This window comes from Ursus americanus, chromosome 3 (genome assembly GCF_024610735.1).
Source record: "Ursus americanus isolate L20-20 chromosome 3, mUrsAme1.1.p, whole genome shotgun sequence".
Lineage (NCBI taxonomy): Eukaryota > Metazoa > Chordata > Mammalia > Carnivora > Ursidae > Ursus > Ursus americanus.
Genome location: NC_142129.1, coordinates 65,913,769 through 65,927,757, shown reverse-complemented (window position 1 = coordinate 65,927,757; position 13,989 = coordinate 65,913,769). Strand labels below are relative to the sequence as shown.

The 13,989-nt window shown below is 38.0% G+C and overlaps 1 long non-coding RNA gene across 1 annotated transcript in view; it reads right to left on the bottom strand.

Moving 5' to 3' along the window:
- LOC123789258 (uncharacterized) overlaps nucleotides 1-13,989 on the bottom strand; it is a 240,038-nt gene that overhangs the window by 36,628 nt on the left and 189,421 nt on the right. Inside the window, exon 2 of the long non-coding RNA XR_006778753.2 lies at nucleotides 13,050-13,263. This is a non-coding gene — a long non-coding RNA (uncharacterized LOC123789258). The remainder of the gene's footprint in view (nucleotides 1-13,049; nucleotides 13,264-13,989) is intronic.

The window sequence follows — 13,989 nt, the reverse complement described above, 5'->3', positions numbered from 1 at the left end:
TAATACTCTATCCAGGTTGTAATTACACAGGAGATATAACCAAGACAAATGTGAGACCATTTGTTAATAACCCCTGAATGCTGATATGAAGCTGTTCATGTCAAATTGGTTGCTACAGAAAGTAAAATAAAAAGGAATGAAAATATTATAAACCTGTGATATGAAGTAAAACTCTAAGAAATAGAATTCAACTTCTATAGCTAATGGAAATGCTCTAGGAATAGTGGGGAAACGAGCATTGTTAAAGGTCTTCAGTCCTGCAGAAAAATCCCCAAAGTGAGCTGCCTTACATCCTTTTTATAACAAGACAGGATATAAAACAATGCAGATAGACATTAAAATATGTCCAGAATTCTTCCCCGTGCCTGTTTTTAGACTGTCTCTGTGTGGCCAAAGGGAATACAGCTTTAGAGTAAGTGGCTGGTCAAAGAAAATCACATAAGGAAACCAAGTAGTCATTCCATCTAAAAACTAAAGACAAACATTAAAACAAGGTGCTTTTGCTTGTTTCTTTGCCTGACTTTCCCTTCACTGTCCTCTCTGGCCCGTAAGAATACTTTGGAGAGCTTGCTTATCTTCCCCACACCTCTTGGGTCTACACATGCTGGTCTCACTCTGCCTAACTGAGATGGCCCCGGGACTGGGAAGGCAAGGGAATTCTGACATGAAAACTATAGGAGCTATTTAGAAACCTCTTAATCACAGAATTTAATTCGACTTCCAAATAAATGTCTGAGATCAGGGGAAGAGCTGATTAAATTTAGATTCAGCAGCATGGTGAACTATATTATGCAGCCATTTAAATAAATGGAAAATGTTTATAATATAATGTAAGGAGAGTTAGCAGAGTTCAAAATATGATTGCGCCTTATCTGAAACTTGTGTTATATAGAAGGTAAAATGTAATAAGAAAATATCTGGATTGTGCGGTCATGTGCTTGCTGATAACTTATTAATTTTAATACTATTTTGGAATTGCATGTAAAAACATTAATGTTGCTTTTTTCAATTTAAAAAATGGTTGTTCAGACTGCCATTTTGATCTCCATAAAAAAGAGGAAAAATCCAGTACCTCTTCAGTGTTCAATTTAGGGCAGATTTCTGGTTTTCTACATTCAGAAAGATCTTGCATTCAGACTGTTTAATGTTTTGCTCTGGGTGACATCCACACTTCTACTGCTGCCCTCCTAAGTGCAATGTTGCCTGAATTTAACAACCGTTTAATCTACTTCTCTATTTCTGCATAAACACTTTTCTAGACTCTTAAGAGGTACATATGTACTAAGTAGTTTAGTAATGTGCACCATGATATCTTTCCATTTCATTTAAATTTGATTTTTAAAAATTAATTTGGCATTTCTTTTTTTTTAAGATTTTATTTATTTATTTGACAGAGAGAGACAGCCAGCAAGAGAGGAACACAAGCAGGGGGAGTGGAAGAGGAAGAAGCAGGCTCCTAGCAGAGAAGCCTGATGTGGGGCTTGATCCCAGAACTCTGGGATCATGCCCTGAGCTGAAGGCAGACGTTTAACGACTGCGCCACCCAGGTGCCACTAATTTGGCATTTCTAAAACACATGCTAGAAAGTGCTGACCCTAAAAGAAAAGAGAAACCGGAGCAATGATGAAAGAAACCTTGATAAACAAAGCTGCTCTTCTGTTCCCAAAAATCATTCGGTTTCAGATCAAGTCAACATGTAGTGAGAAACTATATAGCACAATAGGCACCACACCAGACCCATTTAATGACTTCTTGCTCACCTTTCCCCAGATTCTATGTCATAGGATTATTATCTCTATTCTACAAGTGGGCACATTGAGGCTCAGAGAAGTTCAGTCATTCACAACCATCATAGAGCTGGTAAGAGGCTAGATTTGAACTTCAATCTTCTAATTTCAGATCTAGGGCTCTTTCCATTACAGCTTGCTCTAATACATTGCATTTGACAAAGTCATCTTTTTTATATAAATTTTTTGTTTATTCTTTTAAATTTAAGTAATATCCCACAAAATACTCACATCTCAAAACAAATATGAGAATAAAAATGAGAAAGGCAAAATATTAAAAGATAGAAGGTAGAAAAAAAAGAAGGTAGTACTATAAAATGAAGTAGCTAAAATTTAGGTAATATAATAACAAAGGGTTCTAATAAAACTATTTGATTCTAAAATCAAAGTATGCTAGAGTGAGGGTAATATCACCCACCCCATGGGTTGTAGATGAGTTTCTACCAACCAAGGTAAGTCTGGGCATGATCTCTTAGTTCTGCCTGTTATTGAAGGACTCTAGGCTGAGAGATTTAAAATAAGTATCCCCTGTCTAATTAGGGAAAATGGCACTGCCCAGAGGCTGAGATGAGTGCCTTCTCTCTCTCTTTTTTAAGTTTTTATTTGAATTCCAATTAGTTAATATACAGTGTAATATTGGTTTCAGGTGTACAATAGAATGATTCAACACTTCCATACAATACCCGGGGCTCATCACAACAAATACACTCCTTAATCCCCATCACTTATTTTACCCATCCCCCTTCCCCACCTCCTCTCCGGTAACCATCAGTTTGTTCTCTATAATTAAGAATCTGTTTCTTGGTTTGCCACTTTCTCCTTTTCCTTTGCTCATTTGTATTGTTTCCTTCTTTTTTTGTTTGTTTGTTTTTAATAGGCTCCATGCCCAGCATGGAGCCCAACGCGGGGCTTGAACTCAACGACCCTGAGATCAAGAACTGAGCTGAGATTAAGAGTCAGATGCTTAACCGACTAAGCCATCCATGCACTTCTCATTTGTATTGTTTTTTAAATTCCACATGTGAGTGAAATCATTTGGTATTTATCTTTCTCTGACTGACTTATTTTGCTTAGCATAATATTCTCTAGCTCCATCTGGCATTGCAAATGGCACGATTTCATTCTTTATTATGGGTGAATAATATTCACACAATAATATTGTGTCTATATACTGTATCTTCTTTATCCATTCACCAGTGGATGGACACTTGGGAGTGCCTTCTCTCTTGGTGGTGGCCTCTTGGAGCCATGGAGACTGAGCTCTTAGTTCAGAGTGGCCTAACACTCTGGATAGGCAGAAGAACAGGAGGAAGACTCAAGGAACCAAACCAGTCTAACAAAAACAGGAGCTCAAATATCAGTAGGATTAATTTTCTTAAAGAGATGCAGTTCATATTGGTGGAGAAAAAACAACAAACAAAATACCTCAGAGGACCAGTAGCTAGGACACCTGGGTTTAGTCTGGGCCTTCCACTAAGCAGTTGGGTGAGTTCAGGCAAATTACATTGCCATTTTGGGCTTCCGTTTTTCATATGTAAAATAAAGAAACTGAATTACATGATCTACTATCTCTTCCAACTCCAATCTCTCTCTTTAAGACATATTTTGCCAGGAATGGCTAATTTGCCAGAAGATCCAAAGATTTCAGGACTGGAGGAATTCTAGCACTTTTACTCACTGGGGCCTTTCAAGGCTGTGGGGGAAAAGAAAAGTACCTCTCTCTCAAATACCGATTAGCAAATTTTCTTCATCCATGATGAACCTGGTTCGACTGGATCACCAGTAACATATTTGACAGAACTGAAAATTTTATGAACTTTTCCTCAAGATGGGCTCAAGAAATGGTTAGAAGAAATACCATGGAACTCAAGAACTATAAAAAGACAACTGGTGAAAAGGGACCTTCTGTAGGTAAGACTGAAGTCAAGCAGAAGTCCTTGGAAGAAGATATAGCACTGAGTGGAAACCAGAGGAAGAGTCATTTATATATTCAACAAACTGTATACTTATCAAATTCAAGACTTCATGCTGGTTATCTCTTAACAGAGATAATATTTGATTATAAATACTGTCTTAAAGGGCTTTTAAGTTCAGAGGTGACATAAAAATATACACGAGTAATGACAATACAGAGTAGAAAACATTGTTTCATTAGAAATAGAAATAGATGTAAAAGTGCCACCATAATCACAATGATGATCAAAAACGTCTGGAAGTGGCATTTGAACCAAAAGTACAATAAGAGCTCACTGAAAGGAAGTCAGGTGAAGGAGGTGACAGACAGCCTTAACTGTAAGCTGTAGAGAGTACACTTACGAATTCTGGATCACCTTTACAGTGGAGGAGCCAATCCAGAGCAAAATCAGAATTTTGGGACCCTCTGATCTTCCCAAGTATCTCACATCCAGCCTTCCATCCTTAAGTCCTGAATTGTCTATGGGTGGAAGCAGAGCTTCAGTTTTGAGATCATCTGACTATTTTGGTCATGTGGGCACATCATGGTTTTATGAAAGAAAGTTAAATAATGTTTGCAAGGATATACTGAAGTGATTTGAAGAAAGGCTTTACTTTTTTCAGTTGTCTAATGATGAAGCCCGATGTTCAAGTTCCAGACCTCACTCATGTTAAGACTTGAATACACCATTTACTACTTTGAGCCTTAGCTTTCTTATCTATAAAATGGGGTTTTGTAGAACCTGCTCTGTCTACCCAAGTAGAGCCTTACGAGAACCAAATTAAATGAGTTCACATTTAAGTTAGTACCGTCCTCCTCCTTAGCAGCAGGAATGTGTCTTATGCATCTTAATTTCTTTAACCCCTAGCCCATATTACATATACCAGACACTTGATTAATTATGCTCCACTGTGTTGCCTTTTAAATAAGCCACACTGGGCATTTGTTATGCCCTTGCTTATGAATGTGGATTTGACTGCCCCAGTGGCTTATTTATCCCTTTGGTCTATCATAACCAATCAAGGTGAGCTTCTCTGATGAAGTACAGTATAATCTTCCTCAGCTGTAACCATTGATGTTTCTATTATATCATGCCATTTTCCTGTGGTCACCATTCATCAACACACACACAATGTCATTTGTCATATAAAAGGATTTGCTATTCAAGAGTCTAAGGTCTGTTCTGTGTTAGCTAACAACTATCCACCATGGGACTTCTTAGAACACTGCTCAGCAGGAAGTCATGTTGTAAATGATTTGTTTTATTTCAGTCATGTCATCCTGTGTAGCTCTGCATTGCTTTATCTGGGCTATGGAAATAGTTTTGAGTGTGAGTGGTCAGAATCAAGCAGTGTTCTCTCACTTCATCAGATTTGGCACATTTTCTCTCTGGACAAACCCAATGGACATTTTGCAGACCTGCTAATCTCAGGAAGACTGAAGTTTTCAGAAGGCTGCTCTTCACATTGAGGGGTAAGTGGCAAGGGGAGGAAGTATTTGCTACTGTTTGGGTTGTGTTTTCTTAGCTTGGCAAAGAATTATAACTTAATGGGATTGATTAATGACTCACACACAGGAGACACAGTCCAGTAGTTTGGCTGAATGCGGCTGAGTGCCTATTTTGCTTTTCACTCTCCCATGATCTTTAACAATTGTAAAGTATCTACTTCCCCAGTTTACTCTTGGGAGTAAATTATACCAAAAAGAAATGTGCTTTGAGTAGAACTTAATGTGCTTTCTCTGAAACTCTCTGGGGAATGTCACCCTCAAGAGAATGCTATGTCTGATTTATAGAGATAGTGGGGTTGAGTATTTAAGCTCTCTTGAAATGGTTTTCTGAAACTGTATCATTTGATTTTATAAGATTTGCTTCTAGAACATTTCATTAGGGAAGTTAAACAGTCAGAATGATTTGGTGGAGAAGTCAGCACCTTAGCAAGAAAATAAGACCCAAAGTATGAGTGCCAAGAGGCTTGGCACCATTCATTCAACCTTGGCATACTCTATCGTGGTGGGTAGGTGTGTTCCTATTGACCTTTCCAAAGCCCCTCCCTAGCTAAAGTGCAAGTACTTTAGAGAAGGAACTAGATCTTATTCATATTTTGGTTCCTTATATTAATTTACACATTGATGCAGCAAACAATTGAATGTATACTAGGCAATAAGGGTAGCGATGTGAGCCAAACCTGAACTGCTACCTTCATGGAGCTTGGTTTCTAATGGTGGAGAGAATAATAATCCAGGAATAATCAAATAAATATATTCAATATATTATCAAGTTGCTATGAGTGTTATGAAAAAAATGAAGCATATTAAAGTCATAGTAACAAGGAGCACTGTTTTAGATCAGGGAGCCAGGAAAGGTTATTAAGAGGAAGTGACATTTGAGCGGGGGCCTAAATGGAGAGAGGAAGTGAGCCACGCTGATGGGTATCTAGGGAAAGTGCTTTCCAGAGGGACAGTCAGTACAAGTACAAAGCCAGTATGGGCTTGTAGTTAAGAAACTGGTCTCTGGAGTTTGGTTGGCTACATTCAAATCTTCTCTGCCACTTATATCTCTGCATGAAACAATCATGATAATAATAGTTGATGTTCAGTAAGTACTTACCATGAGTCAGTTACAATGCTAAATCTCTTATATAGGCTGTCTTGTTGAATTCTCACATCAACCCTACAAAATCAGTACTACCGTAAGTCCCACTCTACCAACAAAGGAATGAGGCATAAAGAGGTTGGTGAATAGTGGAGCCAGGATTCAATCACTGTAGTTCAACTGGAGAGCTAGCAGTTTTAACACAAAATAAAATGTGGGATGAGCATAGCCAAATGTGGGAAAATTGGGACATTTGCTCTTGTAAGTTCTCCCTCTTCTGCCAATGACCACTTTTCCTCCAACAATGCCTAGGGCTTTCTGAGGTGGTTTGGGAGAGGCATATGCATAACCACCTCTTTTTCTGGGCTTTTCCCCATAGAAATCATTCTTGGTTCCCAACCCTTGGGGAACAGCCATCTTGGTCTTAGTAAACTATCAAACTAAGCTTAGCAAAAGTGCCAGTGGGAATTGTGATCTAGTAGAAATAGCAGGACATGATTGGTAATGGCTCTGCAAATCACTAGCTGTGTGACCTAGGTCAAGCCATTGGATCTCTGAGCCTCAGTTTCTTCCTACATAAAATGAATTGATACTATTTCTAATACTTACTTCATATAATAGTAAATATTATTTCTCCTGTGCAAATCAAATAAGGTCATGCATGGTAAAGTAAAATATAAAATAAACTGGAAGCTATATTAAAAACCATCATATTGTTATAAAATGCAAATATATCCCATGATATATGATATGTTAATTTCTTGATTACTAGAATATACTACTGTGACAAACTTCTGGACCTGTTTTATATGCATGTTTCTGATGTCATACCCTCCCACTCCTTCCAGTCCTCAAATTTCATTTCTCAGAACAATGAAAATGTCACTTGGACTTTCACTAACAATTTACTTTAAAATGTTTACTTCTTTAGAAGCTAGATAAATTAGAGCAGTTTGTCCCTTTTGGAGCTGAAGTTATTTGTAATTTCAACCATGTGTATTTATTTTATTATACAGAAAAATCTCAGTTAACCATAATGCTAAATGGAACAAGGAACTTTAGTCACTAGTTCTTGGTTAATTAAAAAGCAAAAATGCATTAGAAACCTCTTTCTCTTTTTATACTATAGAAAATATTTTTGAAATACATCAATTACTCCTTTGACTTAGGAAGTAGAGACCAGGGAAGGTAACCAAATCCGTGTGTGTATGTGTGTGTGTGTGTGTGTGTGTGTCAGAGAGAGAGAGAGAGACTGATTCTTCTATGGAGAACAGAACTGCCATGTTGAACATCTCTGCTCAGTGTTCAACATTGTAAATGCAGTCGTGGGCAACATAAGAGGTTGAGTTACAGATGAAATAACCTCAGACATTACCTAGAATAATGAAGACTCATTACACATTAAAAAGATGTTAACAATAAAAGCTACATAGTGGTTAACGACTCAGACTCAATGCCAGCTCACTTGGGTTAGAATCTTGGCTTGGTTACTTAGTAGCTCTGTGGCCCTGGACTTAACTTCCATGAATCTTTAATTTTTTCATCTGTAAAATGAGAATAAGAATAATAATACCTACTTCACAGAGTTATTCAAGCGAAGGCAGTGTCTGATTCATAGCCAGTACTCTATAAAGGTTAGAATTATTGCTACATTGCTGGTGATGAGCACTTACTATGTCTTTAATATATTAATCCACAACAACTCTATGAAGCAGGCACTATCATTATCCTTATTTTACAGATGAGAAAATTGAATAAGAGACAGTAAGTGACTTGCCTGAGGTCACTCAGCTAGTACCAGTGTGGCCGAGTAGCCATCCCACATCGGCCTGGCTCTTAGTCCATGGTCCTAACCACTATCCTAAACTACTTTGGTTACATATTTCCTGATTTCAATCTTTCTTATCAGTACCTTATTGTTCATTATTTACCTTTGTTCTCACGGTTAGAATAAACAATAAGTATTTATATAGAATGGGATCAATCAAAATTGAGATCTGACTGCTTGGATCCCTTTAATTGAGGTTTTTGAGTATTATTTGTTAGTGAACATGGTCATTTAAATAAATTATTTTAAAATTAATAATTCTTTTGTATAAAACCTACCAAAGTCATCACAAGACTCACCAAGGGATTTTTTTCTGTTTGGCTTTGGAATGCTTGGATTTTTTTTTTTTTGTTAATGTTCTAACATAGAATGTATTCTCCCAGAGGTCCAGTGTAAACTTTCAATGGTGCCTAAAACAGTCCACACCCACCTGAGGGCATATTGACATTATTTGATATGAGTGATGGATCGCTTGACAGATGTAGCCTGTGAAGATGGGAGGATGGGGTGGAGAAAGGTATGCATGATCAAGTCTGTCTTTTCCAGTAATAGTAATGGGTCATGGCTGCGTTTTAAAGGGAAAATTACTTTTCCAACCCAAAGTATAAAACTATGACTCATGCTGGAATTGGTCCAGAATGTTGGTCAAATTATCCAGATTGACAACTAAAGCTGAAAGATCTTGAGAAGACATTGTAGAGAGCTGAAATGCAGGGACAGACATATGGGAAATCTAACTTCATTGGAAAAATGTGAGCTGGTTAGAGAAAAAGAATAAGGAAAGCAGAGTATATAACATTTTAAAAAAATCAAACAAATGCCTTTAAAATGAGTTTCCTGATCTCCTTCGATAATCCTAGGAACTCCAAACTCCCTACCCAGCAAATTTATGGGATATCCAAAGAAAACCAATCCCTCCTTATAAACAAAGTGGAAATTTCCTTCTTTTCCAAAAGGGCCCCAGTCCCAGCCATAGAGGAAGCATGGAGACGAAAACACATTTCTGCCTGAAATGACCTCCTATTTTAAGAAAAAACAACAGCCTCAAAAGAAGGAAAGGAAAAACAAAGTTCCACCCAGAAGGAAATTGTATGTAAACAACCCAAAGGGAGACCAAGACGAGAGAGGGTTGGAATACTGAAATAAGCAATAAGCAAATGGTCTCCGATGTTGTCATTAGCCTCTGACAATGTCAGAATTTGAGTTTTGAGACAACCGCTTTGTGATTGACAAAAAGGGGTTGGGGTGGGGGAGGATCTGGACAAAAGCAAGCTGGTTTAAAGGTCCCCTTCTGCAGCCATGGAAACTTGAACTTTGAAGTTTGCCTATTTTTCAGCACTCTGCTAGCATGTAACCCAGGGGAGATCAGCAACCACAAAACGTTGGCTATAATTTTCTTCAATTTGTCACATGCCCTCTTCAAGCCCTGGTGAGATGGTTTTCTTTTGTTTTTAAGCCATGGATGATAGTAAAATAGTTCAGGCAAGATAAGAGCAAACCGGAATCTTCCCAATTCTTCTAAGCCTCGGGGCTATACCATCCTGCAGGTGTATTTTAATTTACTTTTTACTGCATGTGTATTTGGTTTGGCTCATATGGCATTAATTTGCCCCCTCTTTTTGGATCCAACATTTAAAAATAAAAATATTCCAAGTCAAAATTGGATTTCTATTTACTCTTGAAAAATCTGGTGGCATGGGTCCCAGATTCCTGTGGGCTAAAGTCTGAATCTGAGTACCTGTTGCCCTGTTCAGATGGGGCATGCACTTGACATTCCACTAGTCCACAGCCTGCCAGCATCACTCAATTCTGTCACCTGTTTCCCCACCCACGGGACTTTGTATTAGCTGATCCATATACATCTGATCCATACACATCTTTAGGAATATCCCCTGCTTAATCCAGATTGCAACAGCCTGCTAAGAAGGATTCTAAGGCTATGTCTGGGCTTGGCATAGAAGTGATGGTTTGCTGCTAATGTTCTATTTGGGCACAGAGGGAGTGGGTGGTAGCACAGATGCCAAATATTTGCCCTCTCTGATTAGTTAGATCTCTGGTTTAAGCCTGCATCTTGCCTTTAAATGGGATCCAGTGCTTCTTAGTGCACCTTCTCTATAAGCGTTCTTGAAACCCAATACTATTCATTTCAACTCCAAACCTCTAAACAAACCTTCCATATAGAATCTCATTGAGTCTAGAAATCTGATTATACCCAACTTCTTTTCATGGACCCTCAACCACTTTACAAGCAGCTCCTGGTATACTTTAAATAAGTGAAAGGGAATGCATTGATAAGCTGTAGCTCTTGTTTTAAGATGACAGGTGAAGCAGTAGCCACTACTGTGGCCTCCAATTTATCTATCTATCATCTATCTATCTATCTATCTATCTATCTATCTATCTATCATCAATCATCACCTATCTATCTCCCTATCTACTGATCAATGTATCTTTCCATTTAGACTCCTCGCTGCCTGACATAGGAATCAGACCTATAGGTATTCTCTCTTCTTCTCCAAGTGGCTTTTTACGTCCTCACCATGGTTCTCTACCTGCTGTCCCTTGGCCAACCCCTACAATTAATGGAGGCCACTATATAACCAAGCCTTTCACACAAAGTGGCCTGACGGAGGTCCAGGGGTGGAAATCTCGATGAACTGCCTTTCAAAGGTCTCCAACTCTTAAATGAAACCTCTTTGGTGCTTATATGAATTCTGTTGTTGGAGTTACAAGGACCCTTAAGAAAAATGCCTGAAATCAGCTGGTCCCTGCCATCACTGAAACCCAAAGGGAGGAGCTCCACAGGCGAGGAACTGCTCCCTAGATGTCTTGAAGTTGCTTGTATTTCAAAAGAATTCAGCTTACCACCACTGTGGCTTTTAGCCTCTCTAATAAAGCAGTTTTTAAAAAGCTAAAAACGTAATCTGCCTTTTAAATCTGCTCTTCCTGCTGAGTCTAAATGGGGTTGCAGCAAAATGCCTGGCCAGCATTAGAGTTCTCTGAAGTCAATCAGCTGAAATGGGGTTGCTTGGGGGTTTGAAATATATTTGAAAACACTCCAGGGGTGGCACAAAATAACTGAACAAAGGCAAATTACATGAAAGGAAGAAGCAGGTGGAGGTTTATAAAGCTAAAGAATCACTTGTGTATTTTGGAAACATCAGAAATTGAGACAGGGTTGCTGACCTTAGAAGTTCATCTATCTGATCATAAACATATTTTTCATTTGGCATTAGGAAAAAATTGTGCTAATGAACATGGCTTCAAATACACAGACTGGAATAGCCAAGGCTGTATAAAATCCTTAAGGAAATACTCACACCGAAAGAGGAGCTGAGGCTAAAATAGGTCATAGGCAAAGATGGGCATTACTATGATGTTTTCTCAGCAGATTTGAGCAGGACAACATCATAAATTTCCTTCATCTTATTGAAAAGATGGAATTGTCCTCTGAGAATTGACTTTTGTTTTTGTTTTTGTTTTTTAAAGTAGCCTCCATGCCCAGCGTGAAGCCCCAGCATAGGGCTTGAACTCATGACCCTGAGACCAAAACCTGAGCTGAGATCAAGAGTCAGATGCTTAACTGGCTGAGCCATCCAGGCATCCCAAGAATTGACTTTCTGGTAAGACAAACTCTAGTTTGCTCTTGTAGCACATTGGGAAAAACATCAAGATAAGAATTTTCATAGCAAAAATCTATCATAGATAAACTGAAAATTTTTTAATGAAGACAAGATTAAGCACTTTATACTTTCAATAATTTCCTGAAAGATAATACATCTATAGATCAAAGTCACTTAGAATTAAGGTGACCAATGGAGCAATAAATGTAAATTGTTGGTTACCCAAAAAAAATGCTACTTTTCAGATAGGGCAGATTTAGATGACACCCAAGAAATACTACTCTAAGACCTCAAGAAAAAAATGACACCAGTTTTCTGGTAAACTTGCTGATTGAATGACATGAATTGCCTTAAAATTTTACTTGGTCAAAGTGATTTCTAAACACAAGAGGAAGGATAATTTGACAGTGTAAAATGCACTGCGAACACAACAAATCTCTATGCAAGAGGGTCTTTGACATTGCCTTTCCTATATTTTCGCTCCGTATAGAATTTAGAGAGTGGACAAAGTTGCCAGAAGTTCTTGTTCTCTTTGTTGGATGATAGTAGGGAGGTATAAACTTGAAATTTAGCTTTCGCCAGCACACAACTGCTTGTTACCCTTTGAAGGCCAACATGTGTGCTGAAAGAAATGCCTCAGAACACTTGAGAAGGTGGATGCATATGAGTAAATTGTGAGGGCTTAAAGCATTGGTTTGGATAAGAATGGAAAAATTCAGTTGCTTAGCCAAGGCAGTTCCAAACGACTTTGATCTAGATATCTCAGGACAATGAACTTGTGCCATTCCAGCATTTTCTGGTTTTGGCTAGGCAATGTATATAGTAAGGAAATAAATACAAAATAAAACCCAAAGTTTTTAATGGGTTTTTAGAACTTCCACTTCTGGCTGCAAATGGGAGACAAAAGGCAAATAGATATTGTTTTAAAAATGCTAAGCCAGGCTTTTTCTAACCTCAAGAAAACATTGGGGTTTGATTAGGTTCAGATTTGGGGCAAGTTTCAGGATAGTGTTTGTTCTAGCAACTTCCTCCCCATCTCTGTGGAAAGTGTTGGTCTGTTGTGGTTCTGGAAGCCATACTGCAAAGGCTCTAGGCTAGGGCATCATGAGACAGACTCCAATCTGTCATTTGCGCCTCTGCCCACACTTTCTTCAGTGTGTTCCTTGGACTTGGGCCTCCTCTGATTGTAGGAGCCTTTCCATGACTAAGCAGAGCCCAGACTTCTTCTTGTCTCAACTCTCTATGGTACAGCCACTATGTTTACCTCCCATTTCCAAGCATCACTCGTGTGCCTCAGCCTTTGTCTCCTTCAGATGAACATCCATTTCTGCCATCAGCCAAACTTCATTCCACTGCTCAAGCTGCCCCTTGGATTTGAGGTTTTTCTTATGATCAATCAGCTAGTTCTTTTTGGTTGTATCATTTATTCAGACTGAAATCCACTATATATTTTCTAGAAGGAAAAATGGTGATGTCTTCTGTAAAATAAAAAGAGGACCGTAAGATAATTAATATTTTGTGAGAATCTAATATGCTGTAGGCACTGTCCTAGAAGCTTTATCCAGGATCTCATTTAAACTTGACATTAATAAAATAAAATAGGATATAACATATTGTGTAAAGATCAATCAAATGAGATCATCATCTAAGACACTTAGCACAGGGCATATAGTAAGAACTCAGTAAGTTTAAGTCATTATCATTATCTCTTCAATTCTTTCCTAGGAAGGAAGGAACTCTAGCTGTTTGTGTTTTCCAGAGTTTCCTACCATGGCTTGCTATTTATAGGGGTCCATAATATTTGTTGAATGACTGAATGAATGGACTTTTGCCAGGAGTATCTTACTACTGTTGTTGATTTTTTTTGGTTAACAAGATATAATTTGACAGATTAATTTGTCCCTTTATACAAAACCATAGTTTTGAAGAAAAATCTGACATCAAAATGGTCCAAATAAGGCAAAGATTTTTCCCATATTTCATCTTTGTTTCTTTTTCTTCATCTTAGTTATTAGCCCTGAATTCTAATCAGCTATATACTTCTTGCTTGGATGAAATATAAATATACTACTTAGATGTCACTATTTGATAAGTCCAAACAGAGAAGGCAGTGTTTTGCAGACATACAGACTAGGTTGAAATCAAGCCATGGGAATAACAAAGTTAGGAGTGTGGGAAAATAGACGATTGCCTGAAAAAGTTAT